Source organism: Mesocricetus auratus, unplaced genomic scaffold (genome assembly GCF_017639785.1).
Source record: "Mesocricetus auratus isolate SY011 unplaced genomic scaffold, BCM_Maur_2.0 Super-Scaffold_100013, whole genome shotgun sequence".
Classification (NCBI taxonomy): Eukaryota; Metazoa; Chordata; class Mammalia; order Rodentia; family Cricetidae; genus Mesocricetus; species Mesocricetus auratus.
Genome location: NW_024429196.1, coordinates 61,262,676 through 61,279,860, shown reverse-complemented (window position 1 = coordinate 61,279,860; position 17,185 = coordinate 61,262,676). Strand labels below are relative to the sequence as shown.

Genomic DNA, 17,185 nt, shown 5'->3' with positions numbered 1-17,185 from the left:
TTCATATGCATATGGGTACACAAGTTTGTGTGAATGTGTGATTGAGTGAGTGTGTGTGTGTGTGTGTGTGTGTGTGTGTGTGTGTGTGTGTGTGTGTAGTCAGAGGTCAACCTTAGCCATCATTCCCCAAGAGTCATTCACTTTGTCTTTTGAGACAGAGTTTCTCTTTGGCCTGAGGTTTCCTGGTTGACTTCTGGTCAGTGAGTCACAGACATGCACCTCTCTCTGTCTCCCCAACACCAAGATTGCATGTATGTGCCACCATGTCCAGCTTTTTGTGTGGGTGCTGGGGATCAAATTCAGTTCATGCTTGTGTGCCAAACACATCACCAATGGACTGTTTTCCCAGCTGCCAATATCTTTCTCTTTTTGTCAATCATACAGTGATTATTGTGCAATACCTCACAAGAGGAGTTGGCTAAATTCTTTGCAGATGGGACCTCTATGTACTATCTTGGTAACTTCTCTGTAAACCCAAAGTTTTTTCAAAATAAAACAAGAAAGATGACCATGACAACTGAGATAACATCCATGGCAAGACTTTGCAGGCCCGTGGGACAACAAGAAGCTGTCATCCACAGCAAGTCTTTGCAGACACATGGACAGTATGTGTAGTGCTGTTTTACCAGAGAGTCTGCTTTTTGACTTAAAAAGATCTTGGTGAGCCTCTGGAGGCTTTCTGACACATTCATTGTCAAGCCTTCAGCTGGTAAACATTACATAGTTTTTTCCCTCTTTAAATCTACCATTTAAATTAGTTTGGAGTTAAAGATAGCCAGCATTACCATGTGATGAGAATTGTGAAGAATTCAATTATGTACTATCCATCAGTTCTGTTCATAGGTAACTCGGATCATTGTATGTATGCTAGCAATCAAGTAACAGGGTGTTCATGAGCATGCCAATCTCATTTATAGAAACTTGGAAGCTATTAGGCAGTAATTTATAAATTCAAAAATCAGAAGATGTCCATAAAGATTAAGGTAATTTTACATTTTCTTTAGAGTTGGCAGTACTAGCTAAAGCAAGATCAATAGTAATTAAGAAACCCAGAGAGGAGAATAATAAGTGACTGAAACTGGTCATTTGAAAGAAGCTGGGAGATCATCTTGACACCAGAATTACTGAATTGGGTGGAAACACAGTTCTAAAGATCACTGGCTTCAATCTTCCTGTTTGCGAAAGAGTATTTGCAATGTTTTAAAAAACATCTCACTCGTTTCAAAGGACCCCATAGAGATCTGGGTCTCCTGTCTCAGTCACATCCCTCCGAAGCAGGGATTCCCCCTTTGGAGGATGTAAGCATCAGGAATCTTTGTGCACCTGAAATCATGTGGAGAAACTTATTTGTATGTATAGAAGAAGGCCCATAGCAGTTTCCCATGCATCCATTAAGTGGCGCAAAAGAATGAGAACACCTGCTCTAAAACTGAAAAATAAATCCTTTCTTGCACCTGTCTGTGTACATTCCTAGAATTGCTTCAATACTTCTGAATCACGTGTCAGGATCGGATTGGGGAACTGGGTTCTCTGAAGTTATCATACTGTTGGATAAAAAGATCAATGTCATGCATTCTTGGACAGTCTTCCAAAGAAACACAAGCGGTTTACCAACCCTAAATACCTATTAACCCAGTCAAGTTGAGAAGCAAGACCACCCCACACCAAGTCTACATGCTTTGTTGTAATGGCATAGATCTTTTTCTTCATAGAAAACCAGAACACCCAGTATGTGCAGATGTCTGTACTAGGTGTTTTACTCATACTAACTAATTTAATCCTCAATAACCATGTCAAGTAGGGACTAATATCCAATTTTACAAACGAGGAAATGGAGGTATAAGTTTGTGTTAGATGTACAAAGCTGGCAAATGGCACAGCTGTGGGTTTCTGAAGGCAAGCTTTGGATCTGTAACTATGGCGATCTGCCAGCTTCTTTGTCTAGATGCGTTACTCGTCTCATAACTATGGAGGCAACAGAGGAACGTGGATATGGGTTTGGTATTTGAGATTCTAGAAGTGTGGATGGATAATTTGGTCCTCACCTCCATCTGGCTTCCCTAGAACAGGTCCTTCTGTCTTTTGTTTTTATTTTGTTTTTATTTTGTTTTTTTTTGTAATCCTATCTATAAAATGAAGTAATGATGGTGCTTACCTCATAAGGGTGTTCTGGGGATAAAATGAGGTTGTGTCCCTAGGGCTATACATGTTGACCAGCCTGCTCCCCAGTGCAGACAAGTGTATTCATTCCCACTCACTTCCATATGCTTCCTGTAAGAAAAGAGATCCAAAGCTTCAACAACCCTGACGTAGAATAATGAATATACTAAGATTTAAAGTCAGGTGGTAGTGGCATATGCCTTTAATCCCAGTACTCAGGAGGGGAGGCAGAGGCAGGTAGATCTCTGTGAGTTTAAGGCCAGCCTGGTCTACAAAGCTACACAGAGAAACCCTGCCTCGAAAAATAAAAAAAAAGATTAAAATTTATTCCAATATCAACTTCATGAATTCCTCTTGGGGGGGTTGTTGTTAGTTTATTTATTTTGAGACAGGGTCAATCTATGTAGACACGGTTGTCCTCCAACTCACAGAGATCCACCTGTCTTTGCCTGCCGAGTGCTAAAATTGAAAGAATGCCCCACCTAGCTCTGCTAACTTCATACATCCCTGAACAGCAATTAAAAGTTACCATGGCTGATACCAAAAAAGTAGGTACCACCTGGCAATTTGCGGCTAGAAGGAGATGAGTTAGATGTTTAACTGCCATTTGTTGGACCCTTACACTCTTTTGGAAATATTTAAAAAGTTTCTTTCGTTTCATGATTTCTTGTTAAGTTTTATGTATGTTTGCTCTGTGTGTGGGGGGGCGCGCGTGGGGAGTGGGCATGTGTGCCACCCATATGTGTCGAAGTCTCAGGTGTATGCATCTTGTTTGAGGTTGTGTCTCTTTTTTTCTTCATTGTTTGCCTCTGTTGTGAGGTGCCTGGCTTTGTTTCCTTTATTTCCAGGGCTTGTGCCGTGTCTCTAGCTCCCATCTCACAAGAGTAACATTTGGATTACTGAATTGTACTTTATGTAGGTCCTAGAAATTCACACACAGCTCCTTACACTTCTGTCATAAGTGCTTTACCCACAGAGTCATCTCTCCAGTCCCCAGGAAAAAGTTGGCTTTGATGTACTATTATACTTCATTTTATTCATCCTGAATGCTCATATTACAGGTATTGCAAACCAGGATGCAGTCTGTGATGATGAAAAGTAGAGAATACTAACATCTAGATGAATGGTTTTGTTGCATGTTTTAGGTATTAAAACCATGAGTTATGGAAACAGCATTGCTAGGCCTTCTATGCTAACATGGTGCCCCGTGAACTCGTCTAGAGGTTGCATGGGAGTTCTGATTTGTAAAACATGGTCCCCTGGCACTCCTTGTCACTTATTTTCCTTCTGATTTCAGGTTCCTAGGCCACTGTACACAGGATCAAAGCAGTGTTCACACAGAGTTTCAGTGTACATCGGTAGTTCGTGCTTGTGAATATTCAGAATAATGGCATGCTGCTTAAAAACAAAAAGGTGTGTCCTAAGGGAATGTGCTGGAAAGGCCTTTAACTCTGTCAGTTCTTGCCTACATCTGATAGTGTTCTGAAGAGAAAATTCCCCTAAAACTTTCAGAGACTTGACTAGCTGCAGGAATGCCAAGTGATTCTGACTTCAGAATGCAAAGAGCCCAGATACGAATCCTTCATGTGAATGATGCAAATTATTCCTGGTGTATTTAACTCTCATGCATGTCTCTGAGGGGAGGTACCTGTCCAGGCTAAAAGGCTGAGCACCTCGGAGATGTCAGTGTTCATCCTAGGAGTTACTGCTTGATCAAATAGACCATTCTAAATCTAGGTACCATGATTTCCTCACTGCAAAACATATTAGCAATATCTGTTCTAGGAGAGATCACAAATTCATGATGTAGCATAAGCCTAGTCCTTGCTGTTCTAGACAGGTTCATTCTTTTAAAAATTATTGATTCATTGTGTGTGTGTTTTATGTGTGTACACGAGAATATGGAAGCCAGAAGTCAACATTAGGTGTCTTTCTTAGTCATTTTCTACCTTAGGTTTTGAAACAGGACCTCTCCCTGAGTCAAGCTCACCAGTTCATCCAGACTGGGTTTGCGTGGGTTCTGGGCATGGGACTAATATTCTTTAGTATATGGCACAGACATTTTACCTCCAGACCCATCTCCTTAGCCTCTCATCTGCATTCTCTACAAACTAGTGGCGTACAGATACTAAGAAGAGGCTGACCCCTCGCTTCTGCTCGAATCCAGCCCTCTTGAGTCTGAGGCAGTTAGAGGTCAGCCTGGACTACATAGCAAGGTTCTGCCTCCAAACCTACCAAAACTAAATCCCAAATCAAACCAAAGCCATGACTCTAGGTTGAGTGTAGTTGAAGAAGAATTTATGATAGGTGTATTCACTTTTCTTTTTCACTTAAAACAGTTATTAAGGCCCAGATTTTTCCTCGAGGAAGGGAGGTAGAAAGATGCAGTGTTCTCTTGTAAGAAACTTCAGGGAAGCCTTAAATCTGCAAAGTGAGGGAATCTGTCTCCCGCGGAATCTGGGCCATGGGACAGAACCACTTGGGGAGGAAACTGTGGGAAACACCTGTCAGAGGGCGATTGCTGCCTCTTTCCCAGCTGGTCAGTTCCTTATTAGAGAAAGTGGGAACTTGGAACCTTTGTCACTGATGGCAACAAGAAGAGTTTGACTGAGGGGCTGGGTGGGACCCAATAAGTTCAGGGTGCAGCTCTGGAGAGGAGTGGAAAACAGGAGCCTGAAAAATAATGTTTCAGTTGACTCAGGGAAGGAGTGTGTTGGTGCACACCTGGAGTCCTTGAAGTGGAGGCCAGAAGACTGGGAATTCAAGGCCTGGCCTATATGAGGCCCTGTCTCAAGCAAAATAAAACAGCCCTCCCCCCGAAATCTAATCAAAATTTCAAAGAAAGGACAAAGGAATAGCTGGAGTCCTACAGAAGTAGACATATACCATGCCTGATGTCGCCTGTATGATACTTTTCCCTAATTAAAACAGATCCAATGTGTCCCTCTTGAAGGAATAGTTTCTCTGCTCTGAAATGACTGCATGACCCTCAAAGCAATCCTGTGGTGCTTGAGAACTAATAAGCAACCACAAAAAGCACAAGGGGCACATTGTGACAATCTCATCCTTTGGGACCCTGGTGGGAAATCAGCAAACATTTATGGAAGAGTAGTTACTGTATTAGAGAAAGGAGAATCAATGAACTATGCTTCTGTCCCCTCTTATGGGGAATATACCAGCGACAAAGCTAACAGTGTATCTCATCTGTGTGTAGGTCCAGATAACACAGGATGTAAAGACACCCATAAAAATGACACCAAAGGAGCTGGGCGTTGGTGGCGCATGCCTTTAATCCCAGCACTTGGGAGGCAGAGGCAGGCGGATCTCTGTGAGTTCGAGGCCAGCCTGGTGTACAGAGTGAGTTCCAGGACAGCCTCCAAAACAATACAGAGAAACCCTGTCTTGAAAAACAAACAAACAAACAAACAAACAAAAAAAATGACACCAAAGGAAGAGACTTCTGGAGGTAGTTCTCAGCCTAACCTTGAGTGGCAGGTGTTAGTCATTTCCAAGGACAGAAACAATAAAGAAAAGGCAAGTCTGGGGGCGGGTCACTGGGGATATCACTCTGGATAAGGTGCTTGCTGTGCGAGCATAAGGGTCTGAGTCTGGATCACCAGCACACACATTAAAAAAACCAGTCTCAGGAGACGTGTGTTTGTAATCTCAGCTTTGGGGAGGCAATGATAGGAGGTTCCTCAGGGCTTGCTGCTCAGCCCATCTTGCTGAATTTGTGAGATCCAGGTTCAGTGAAAAACCCTGTCTCAAAAAATCAGCCAGAGAAGAAATTGTGGGAGATGCCCAGTGTTGAACTCTGGCCTCCGAGTACACACCCACACACATGCTCACACACATAAACACATACAGTTTTTAGAAAGGAATAATCTACAGTTAGGATATAGCAAACACAAGGTTGTCAAAACAGGAGACAGGCAAATCCAAAAAGCAAAGCTTCAAGGCTTTAAGACTGCAGCCTTCAGCAGTGGGTGGTAGTAGGGGTGGGTTGGGAAGGGACTGGGGGTTGGGGTTAGGTGGTGGGGAGGTGGGGGTTGACTTCAGATGAAAGGTCCACAGTAGAAGTTGCAGTTTTGATAACTATTAAAGCTAGGGGCTCATCTCAGTCCCTCGGACGTTGATAGAGTAACAGCTAATGGTTACCATTGTCTTACAGCATTTGAATCTAACTTAAAAGGGAAGAGCACTTAAAGCTACATCTGAATGCTCTTCACGACCATAGGAGATGAAAACAGAAACGTCTGTCTGCAGCTGCTGATGGCTGAGGATGACAGAGAGGATGTTCATCAGCACAGACAGCTAACGCTCTGTGTATGTCACTGGCAGAAGACTGGAAACCTCTGAGAGGCCATGGACAAGTAGGAAAACATGGTAGATAAGAGACAGGACCTTCAGTTTTCGCTCTGGAGATTAAACACTGGAAGTCTCCCATGAGGCCAAATGTCACCTCTTTATTGTTAATTTCAACTGCTGCTGCTGCTGCTGCTGTATCCTTCTCAACAAGGGTCTACCCACACTCCTCTAGGGTTTAACCTACTGCTTAATGAGTATGTCTTAGGAGTATTATCTTCATAGTTAGATGTCTCTGGAGCTGTTTTCAATGTGGAAACTAGCTTGGAAATACCAGACTGTTTCAGTGCTGTAGTCTGAGTGTGAAATTGTGCACACATGTGTTTGAACACTTGGGGACCTGTGAACAGAGGGGCTTCCCGGGGGAAGTGGGTCACTGGAAGCAGGAAGTTCAGCCCCCTTCCAGTCTCTTCTCTGCCTCTGGGATATGGGGACAGTGTGACCAGCTGCCTGACATTCCTGCCTTAACCACCAGGCCTTTCATAGTGTGAGTTGCTTTTGTCTGGCTTTTTGTCACAACACTGAGAAAAGTTAATGATACCTTAGCTTTGACTCAATGGTATGGTAATGTGAGAATGAGTGCTGTCATCATAAGGATTACAGGAGAGAAACAGGAACGGTGTGACGTTCTCAATTCTAGAACTTCTGGAATACACCAGTACCACTAACCTGGGTATGTTGCTCGCTTTCTCACCCTAATTCTGTCTGACAAAAGAAAACCTTCACAAAAATTCTTGAGGTAAATACTTTTAGTGGGAGCCACGTAGACTGTTAATTGCTACAAAGAAACACCCAAGCTTTGGGGGGGGAAAACCCTTAAACCAAAACTAAACCAAAAACAACAAACAGGTTTATTGAGTGCACCTGCCTGCTGTCCTGGTTAGTATTTTGTTGTGGTTCTTGTGGGAGAGTGAGCTTAGTTTCCTCACACTACTTGCTTTCTTAAGTTATTATTTCTAAGCCTTCCACTTGCCCTTTTCTTAATTGGCCTATTATGGAATAAAATTGATATTAGACACATTGCTTAGCAACAAGAACAAATGCTTGCTTTGTGAAAGCACCATGATAGCACCAAGAAGCTCAATGATTTTCAATGTCCAGCTGTGAATGTTCTCGTCATCTTTGTAACCCTTGACACATTTTTGAAGTGTTTTTTTTTCCAAGACAGGGTTTCTCTGTGTAGCTTTGGAGCTTCTCCTGAAATTCACTTTGTAGACCAGGTTGGGCTGGCCTTGAACTCACAGAGATCCACCTGTCTCTGATTCCAGAGTGCTGGGATTAAGAGCATATACCACCACTGCCCCGCACATTTCTGGGATTTTGAAAACTCCATTTACTTATGTAATTATGAGTGTGTGTGGGGGGGTGGGGGTAGGGGATGGGGGGTAGGGGTGGGGAGTGGAGACACACCTGTCAGAGGGCGGCTTGCTGGAGTCAGTTCTCTCTTTCCACTGCGTGAATCCTGGGGATCAAACACAGATTATCAGTCTTGGCTGGTACACCCACTGAGCCATCTTGCTGGCCCCCATACATGTTTTGACATGGCTATAACCTTGATATAGTTTGGACTGTGTTTGGAAATTAATGCGATGCCAGAAAAATGCATGGCAATGTTAATAGACCAGTGGGGCCGAATGACAGTCACATAGGTGTTTGTCCCTCACTGTGGCTGAGCGGAGTGGATTGTTGAAAAGTCTGAGGTAAGTGACGGTAAGGAAATTGCTCAGCACTGCGCTGTGATGGGAAAACAGAGTGCTGGGGACAAAGCCTCTTACCACTTCTCATTGCCATTAGCCAAAGCTTCAGATTTCCCCGCAGTGTGGGTGCTGGGTCCATCGATCGTTAGGCTCTAGATGTGAAGCGTAGGCCACAGAGGCTCCTGTGTTGAAGGTTGGTACCTAGATGGTGGTGCTAAGGGCTCATGAGGGGGCTAACCTCGGCAATGCATAAAGCCTGGATGGGCTGTGTGTAGGGGGTTGTAGGAAGTAGGGTACTGACTGGGGTGCACAAAGGGAGGATATATCTTGTCCCCAGAACTGTCACCCCCCACCCACTTCACAAAGAGATTCTTGTGCAGTCTTATTTCATGGCGCACTTTCCGCCATGTTTTTCCCTTACCCTGATTCAACAGGGCTGAGGCTGATCAACTGTGACTCAAACAACCTTTGAGGCCTCAAGTCAACTGTGCCTTTTCTCCTTTAAGTTGACCGGTCTGCTTTTGTCACAGTTATTGGGTAGAGAAAGTGTCTGCTACTGTCTGAATTAGTCGGCAGTTACTACTGAATGAGCTGGCCTTCCGTCACATGCTCATGAGCCCTGCTCAGGGGCTTGTGTAAACTGAAGCTCTTCTGAGCATTTTCAGTAACAGGATTTCTGGAATGGCAGGTGTGGTTTTATGCCATGCCCCTGGGGGCTGGGTTGGTTTGTCTGCCATTGTGCCTTTGCACGGTTCAAGTCCGTGATAGAAATGAGAAGATGTACCTAGGAGGGTTCTAGTCCTGTGGTCTGATAGGCTTATGGCTGAAATAGTTGCATATTTAGCAAGGAAAGAGAGGGGGAGGGGGAGAGGGTAGGAGAGGGGGAATGGAAGAGAGGGATGTGGTGTGTGTGTGTGTGTGTGTGTGTGTGTGATATGAGAGAGAGTGAGGGAGAGAAGCAGCGAGGAAAGAAGGGAGGGGAGAGGGAGGAAGAGGGAAGAGGGGAAGAGGGGGAAGTAGAAGAACAGGAGGATGGAGAGATGATATGGTGGTTGAATTCTGTGTGCTGTCATGGGCTCAGGGTTGATCTATTTTTTGCCTTCATACTCCTCCAGATTTGGCCACAGTGTGAAGCTCAGCAGGGCCTGGAGCTCGGGGAGCACAGAGTAGACAGTAGACCACCTCCATGTTCCCACACAGCTGAGCCCATGGTGCTCCGAGCACTCAAGATTGGATGCTGGGTGCCCATTCATCTTTGCTATAAACGTGGACTGATCTATGACTCCCAGGGACTACAGAGGCCTCCTTCACACCAGCACCCTCTCTGGCTAAGGCAACAGGGCAAATATGCTGAAGGTACTAGGTGTGGGCAACATCAGGTGTCACCAACTCCAGCCTCCAGAGTCATTGTAGTATCTGTTTTGTTCTGTGAATGGAAGAGAAGCTAAGGGAGGGAGGGCCTGTGCCCTCATGTGGTGCATCAGTTAAAGGGGAAAGCTGCCCATGTTTCAGGCAACAGCCTCCCTATTCCTGCTCAGGCACATGAGTTATTAGTAATTAGTAAGCCTAATTAAAGCTAGTGGGTCACAAAAAAACCCCAACAAAACAAGACATGAGAGTGGAGAGGGCTGTTGGGAAGAAAACGGGTTCAACAGGAGTAGAAGGGTTAGAAAGGGTGATTGTCGAGGTGAAAATGACCAAAATGCACTGTAAATGTATATGTATGAAATTGTCGGGAATTTAAAAAAAGAAGCAAAGCAAAGGAAAACTATTACCCCCCAGAATGAAAGAAGGTGCTCAAACAAAATGTGATGAAGGAATGAGGGGAGTAACAGAAAAACACAAGTTAAAATGCAGCCTGAGGCTGCCAATGAGGGGGTCACAGGGAACAGTGGAGGTGACAGAGTTCTTGCAACAGCTCCCCCCTTCCCCCACACTCATCTCTCTTCTGCAGCTTGGCCTTTCTACCCTTCACCCCTGCCCTGTCATTATCTGCAGATGTTATCTGCCCAGCAGATGTGGTAACCTGTGAGATCTCCAGACTTGTTCCCACCCTGCTCAGCGGCCCTGCCCCCACCCCCCTGCCCTGGACTCAAGGGTCCTGAAAAGGGAGCTGAGAGGGAGGAGCAGAGAGGCTGGGGAAGAGGAGCAGAACCCTGAATACATGGCAGCCAGAAACTGAGGAGAGTTCTTCTGACCGTTTAAAAAGTAAACATTTATTTCACCACAGGTAAATTTGTGTTTGCACCTAAGGCACCTCTGGAAGATGGGCCTCTTTTTATCCTTGGGTGCTAACAATTGAACAACTGGAGTTCCTAGAGTGATGTTCTCCTTACTCACTGTTTATGTGGAGGAACGAAGCCTTGTGAATGATGAAGTTAGGAAACTTCATCTTATTATTGCATCATGAGAACAAATGCCTGTGTTTGCACCCAATAGGAATCAACTCCAGCCAGTGGTACAGGAAAAGCAATTGCTTTACCCAAATCTGGAGGTGAAAGTTGAGATCTGTAATTCACCCCGTGGAACGTGGTCCTAAAAAGAATCCCAGTAGGAAGGTGAAGTTCATAAGTTATGGAAGTGCAAGAGGGGAGTCAGCCAGTGTCTGACAAGATTCTTACGTGTTTTAGTGAAAAACACCAGATTTAAAACGAGTTAATCTGCCCCACATGGTTTTCTCCGTCTTATTCATTTTGATTGCTTCTATCTTCTGTAATATAGGCAAAACAAAACTATTATCAATTATATATAAAACAAGGTGAACTTATAAAACCTCAGTGTAAAATTACCTTTGTGCCTAATTTAGCCTCTCCTACTCACTCTGTGGAGGGAACAGCTCTTCCATTCTATGTTAGCCATGGTGACAATGACTTTTCCAACCTCTCTACCTCTCACCTTCTTTCCATTTTCACAAGATGGTGTGCAAAGGACACTGGAATTGCAGCGGGTTGAGCTTCCAGAAACAACTCACCAGAATCTGTAATTTGTTGCAAGGCAGTCTACAACAAATTAATCTAAGATACAACTTAAAAGTCTTCTATGTCCTCCATAAAGTATAGAGAATGGTTAACACGTTATTCGCTTTGATGAAACAGAATTGTTCACGAACCACAGAAAAGATTTCTACCAGATGTCTCTTTGATAAGATCACAAGTGTTAAGTAATGTGGTGACTTCTAATAGGTTGACAATTGCAGCTTAAATTTCATAAGATCTCGGGGGGAACCTCTGTGACTGAGATCAGGGCCAGTGGGATTTGTTTTCACATACCTGTAAACAATAAGCTCCATTAGTGATTGTCTCAGATAGGCTCAGAGACTTTGCTATCTGCAAATCTGGTGATCAATTTTGTGAAAACATACATTAGCCATTAAATTGATATTTCCCTTTGGGAAGCATTTTTATAAACATTTATATTTTCTCAGTCCTCTTATCATAATATCGTGGAGGACCATACATTGTGAAAGGAAATGAGAAAGAAATCAATCAGTGGTGGGGTTGGGTTTAAGCCTACAGTTTATTGGGACTTGTCAGTCTTTCTGTAGAGGGAGGAGTCTGATGCTGGGGATTGCTGTTCTTTGGGAGTTCTATATTTTATGTCTTCACTCTGTCTAAGTTTGTTGTGGAATTAGTTTCTTCATTTCCCAGCTGCATCTAACTTTTGTTTTCAATGTAAACACTTAGCCTAATGTATCAGGAATGAATTTTCCTTAGACATGGTGCATAGTAGAAACTGTGCTGGGTTCTAGAAAATTCTTTTCTGGTCTCTAAAGCCTTTAGGTCTGGCCCTTAGTAGGATCCCATCTGTTTTCAGGTGAGAGTAGAAGTGTCAGCACCTGTAGGTAGAAAAGAAACTACAGAAGGAGGAGGAAGAGGAGGAGAAGGAGGAGGAGACATATTTTCCAGGTAACAAGCATTATGAAAAGAGTAAGAATTCATATTCATTTTGGCCTTGCAATTCCCAAAGTTCCCCCTTTCCTTTTTCTTCCCCCACACCACTGTCAGTTCCCATCTATACTGCAGCATTTATGCAGCTTTATTTCCCTAACATGGATTTAAAGGGCCCAATGGATTATTGATCATAAGATGGAAACCTCAACTTGGCATGGCTAAAGCCCTCGATTTTCTTCATGGTCATGTTCTTAATGTTGAACAAAAATTCAAGATCGGTACATGGGGAATAAGATGAAGCCAAGACACACGGAAGAAATCTTGATTCATTTTTTTTAACTGAAGATACTCTTGTGCATTTATGGACTCATTTTTAATAAAAAAGGAAACAAAACAATCATGGTGTTGTTAGTGTTAAAAGACAGTATATAATCTAAAGGCCAGATTCAACTCTCCCTTCTTCTAGCTGAGGGAAAATCCTCCTTCAAAACAGAATAATTAGAAGGAAAAAAAAAGAACTTTGATAAATTAAAGAACCATCTACCAGTTAAACTGACACTCCATATGCAGAGGGCCCAATTTCCATGCGTGTTATAAAAAATGTGTTAAATCAACTAACATTGATATAACTTCAAGCAATTAGGAGCATGCTAATAACGATATGAGTCTTCAGCTGTAAATAATTGTGCTGCCCCAAGGCTATGCTTTAATTCTTGGCTTGCTGTATCTATAAACAATAATCACACTGCAAAGCAAGTTGTGTTGTTTTTGTTCACAGTTTGTGAAATGATTTTTATACCCTACAGTGATGCTGATGGCTATTTTGACCTTCAAGAACTCCGGCCTGTGAGGCTAAGAGCTAATGTGTACTTGCATCGATCTGAGTTGGAGGCACACAGCGGGTTACAGCGCCTGTTTTACTACCAGCACAAAAGCTCTATCGTCAATCAGAGAGCTATGTGAAAGGGGGCTTGCTGCTGTGACTCAATAAATGGGGACATTAGGAGGAAATGTTATAATTGCTGCTACCCACATCTTGTTAATGAGTAATGTACACTCAGACGCCATGCGACTGCAGCTAAACTGTTTATACAATTTATTCTTATGTTGCAACTAACATTTACCATAATGAAGTATCATAATTGTGGCCATTAAAGTCAAGATTAAGATTTGTTTAATTAGAATTAAGAAAATGTAAAATAGAAAAGTCTTTTCCAATGGTGAGTGTACAGGATGAATTTGGCTGTGTGCAGGGAAAAAGACACTTGGACGGATCTGGGAGCAGATATTGTGTACATAAAATCGCTCGTTGGAGGTCTCGTCTTAGAATATTTTTCCCCAATGCTCTAGTCAAAAGTACAGAGAACACAAAACAGAAAGGGCATTAGTTGGCTCTGGATAAATACAGGGTGTTATTATACAGATCGTTAGAGTTGTAGCTTTTACATTTTAGAATTTACATTACCCCTAGGCTAAACAAATAATATCTTAAAACACGCAACTCATATTACCATCCAGGCAAGTTATCAAATGAATTAGAGAGGAAATAAGCTCTTGACTTTGTATAGGAAATGTCATAACTTTGTAAAGCCAAATGGTCATTAAACCTCTATTTTAATTATCTGCATGTCCAAACTCAGGCACTTATATAATACGATATTTTTACATAAGCCAAGGGACAAAACATGGCTAATGGAATGCTTGGAGGAAATGCAGCCTGTCCAGATTCATTAAGTGAACCTGTCTCATCCGGGTCATTCATGTTTTCCTTGCCTTCCTATATCGTTAAGTGCTTTAAAAGTCCCCAAATGCTGTCAGTAATGGAATTATCAGGGTTTTCTCTTTCTGAGGTGGGGTTTTCACCCTGTCAGAAGACTATAAGCAATTCAGCTTGTCCTCCACTGATGCCCAAGTTCACATTTTCTTCTCAACTTTTTTAAACTTCTGATGGGAATTTTTTCTTTTCTTTTTGAGGTTATAATGATGTGATTTTCTCCTTCCCCATCCAAACCCTCCATATATCACTTCTTGCTCTCTTTCAAATTATTATCACATATATATATATATGCATCTCTCTTTCTATACATGCATATGTAAGTATATCTGCCTTTGGATTGGTTTTCTGTAATGGTCTCCTCTATCTCTTGCAAAGAGAAGTTTCTTTGATGAGGTGAGGTCCTCACTTATGTGTAAGTATAAGGACAAATATTTAGAATGCAATTGGGGATTATGCTTGTTTAGTGAAGTGGTGGTCGTAGAGTCTCCTCCAAGATTCATGACTTCCCTAGCCCTGTATAGCTGGATAGGTTTCTAGGACCAGACATGATTTCTCTCTTGTCGAGTGTGTCTTAAGTCCAATTAGAGAGCTGTTGATTACTGTCATGCATTGTGCCGCTACTGCATCTTTTGGGCTGTCATACTGTGCTGGTCATTGTGGTCCATAAGCATCATAGCTGGTGCAGGACTGTTGGTTGTTTCCCTCCTTGGACGCTTACAAGGCGATTTCTGGTACCATGCAAGCTAGTCCTCAGGAATAAGGCATGCAGGTCATATCCTGCCCAGGGGCCTCTGGTCTTTGTGTCTGAAGTGCATGGTGTCTTCAGCAATAAGAACTTGCTTTTCCACTTCAGAAGGGCAACCAAGGGCCTCTCAGGTGTTGGACTCTTTGTTAGGTGGTCTTTGGCTCTTGAAGGCATCATTGTCAATTCAGATGAGAAAATGTCATTTAAACTATATATGCATATTTATGCACAGGCTTATGTGTATTACAGTTTTTGGTAGTTAGTAGTATTATTTCTTATGACCTTTTTCGACATCTTTAATGTTACTTTATCCTTCTCCTGTAGGGAATTTTATATTCCTGTCCCAGAAGACTCTATCAATATGGCACTTTGCAATAAACAGAGTCCAAAGGAAAACGGGTTAAACTCAGAGGAAGATACTTCCATTCTTTAAGCCTCTGTCCTTTTGATTCCATGATGTGAGCTGGTCATCTGACATCCACCGTTGCTTCTTCACTAAATAGATGAAGTGAACTGCTCCTGTCCTAGGTCCCTTATAAAGCCTTTAGAGGATCTAAGGTCCTCATAAAGTTAGACGGAGCTGAGGCTTTAGTCACCAAAGTAAGGTGTCTAGTGAGTCAGCTCCTTGAGGTGAGCCGTAATCACATCCTTGGCCACAGATGATAACTGAAAATGGCCACCAAAACCAAAACAAGGTGATCCTTTTCAGTCCTCAGAGGAACTCATCACCCTCTTCTTTTCTTGCATCTTGCATGCTGTGGAGGTTCTCATGTATGAATGAAGTCACCAGCTGCATATAATACTATCAAGATTTTGTTTTTAAGTCTCAATCCAAATTAGAATACTTCTAATTATAAAAAATCAAAACAGCAACAACAAAAACTCCCCAGAGGTTTAGAATCTCTTCTCACTTCTTCTTTAACAAAGCCATAAAAAATGATAAAAGCAAAAAAAAAAAAGCAAGTGATGATTTGATTTTGTAGCAATAAATAGTTCAAGATAATGGTGTTTGAGAATGTTATCTGATTGGCTTGCAGTTATAGTGTGGTATGCAAGAGTTGATATCAGATTTCTTAGCTTACTCTAGAATTTATTTTTATAGTCTTTTCTCCTCCACTATAAATTAAAAATGGCAGGTTGATTTTTGTATGTACTTAAAATGTTGCTTAAATTTAGAGGTTATCAACTTGTACAAATGCTAAGGAACTTCAACTAGCAAATGGAAATAAGGGCATTTATTTAATGCAGTTATTTATCGAGGTTCCTGACACTTAACGGCCACTGTACTGGGGAGAAAATAGCACGAACTGAGCCCCAGTAGCTTTCATATGGGTCTAAAATACATGCTTTTCTCTTTCTCTGTGGAAAAATAGGCAGGATCAATATGTTGATGCTATGAATTATCTCTTCCTGTTTTATGAATCATTTAACTATTGTCGACAATTATCTTAGATTGTGATTGCACTCTTTTCCCAGGCCTGCCCTAAATGAATATCTGAGTAAAGACATTTGTTTTAGTTTAACTACTCCTAATAGTTCAAGCAAAGAACTCACCTTCTCTTCTTCATCTTCGTTCTGCCCGTCTCTCTTCAAATTATCTTTCACTGGCACTCTATTGGTGCCCTCTGGGAGTGTCAAGCTAATGGGACTGAAGAACAAATAAAGTTTTTACATTTTGTTTATTTGTAGTTCAGTTTATTTATTTAAATCAATCATCTTCATGAAAATTATTTTCAAGCCAGGCGGTGGTGGCACACGCCTTTAATCCCAGCACTGGGGAAGTAGGGGAAAGTGGATCTCTGAGTTCGAGGTGAGCCTGATCTACAAAGCCACACAAAGGAAACCCTGTGCCCCCAACAAAGAAAAGAAAAAGAAAATTATTTCCTACTTAACCGCAGCATTACTGTTGGGTAAAACTACCTTCCATAGTTGCTGAAGTCACCAGGTGAGTGTATGAGACACAGCAACAGTCACCAATCCACTCCATGTCAATAGATTCACTCTGTTCAAGGTTCTCTTCCTCTCCACCCAGGTAACACGATCATCTATTTGTTGAATACTTTATGAGGATGGTGCAACTTAACAATGATGATGACATGAAATAGCTGGCCAGCACTTGGATTTACTTGGTGCTTTAGTCATCTTAGAAGCTATCCTGTGATTAAAATGAAGTATGCACGTGAGTTTCAAATGTGGAAACTATTTTAGTTCATGCCATCAGTTTTTTTAAATTTGGAAGCCAGCTGTGGGAAGGGGTCAGTAAACCAGCGGCAGGATCAGGAGACGTTTCACCATGTCTAACAATGGTGGTGGCTGTCCCTGGGTCAATCAGAGGAGGCTATTGATTTTCTATGTAAATGCAAACCTTACAGCCAGAAGAGACATTTTGAGAAAATGCATAGTGATTTGATGAGAGGTTTGTTTCCCAATAGTTAAAAGACATCAAAAAATTTGGTACCTGAAGTCAGAATTAAATGTCCCCAGCACAATTTCAAAGCAGTTTCTAAAAGTATCTAAGTTTCTCCCACTGACCAGCTATATAATGCAATTT

General features: G+C 42.2%; 2 long non-coding RNA genes across 2 annotated transcripts; both read left to right on the top strand.

Annotated features, from left to right (window-relative positions):
• The first annotated feature begins 8,112 nt into the window (after positions 1-8,112).
• Positions 8,113-11,473, top strand: LOC121143616. Its single transcript, XR_005880880.1, has 3 exons — positions 8,113-8,225; positions 9,338-9,578; positions 10,453-11,473. It is a non-coding gene; the product is annotated as an uncharacterized LOC121143616 (long non-coding RNA).
• Positions 11,474-11,681: 208 nt separating this feature from the next.
• Positions 11,682-12,864, top strand: LOC121143617. The gene is made up of 2 exons (XR_005880881.1): positions 11,682-12,127; positions 12,283-12,864. It is a non-coding gene; the product is annotated as an uncharacterized LOC121143617 (long non-coding RNA).
• The last annotated feature ends 4,321 nt before the right edge of the window (positions 12,865-17,185 follow it).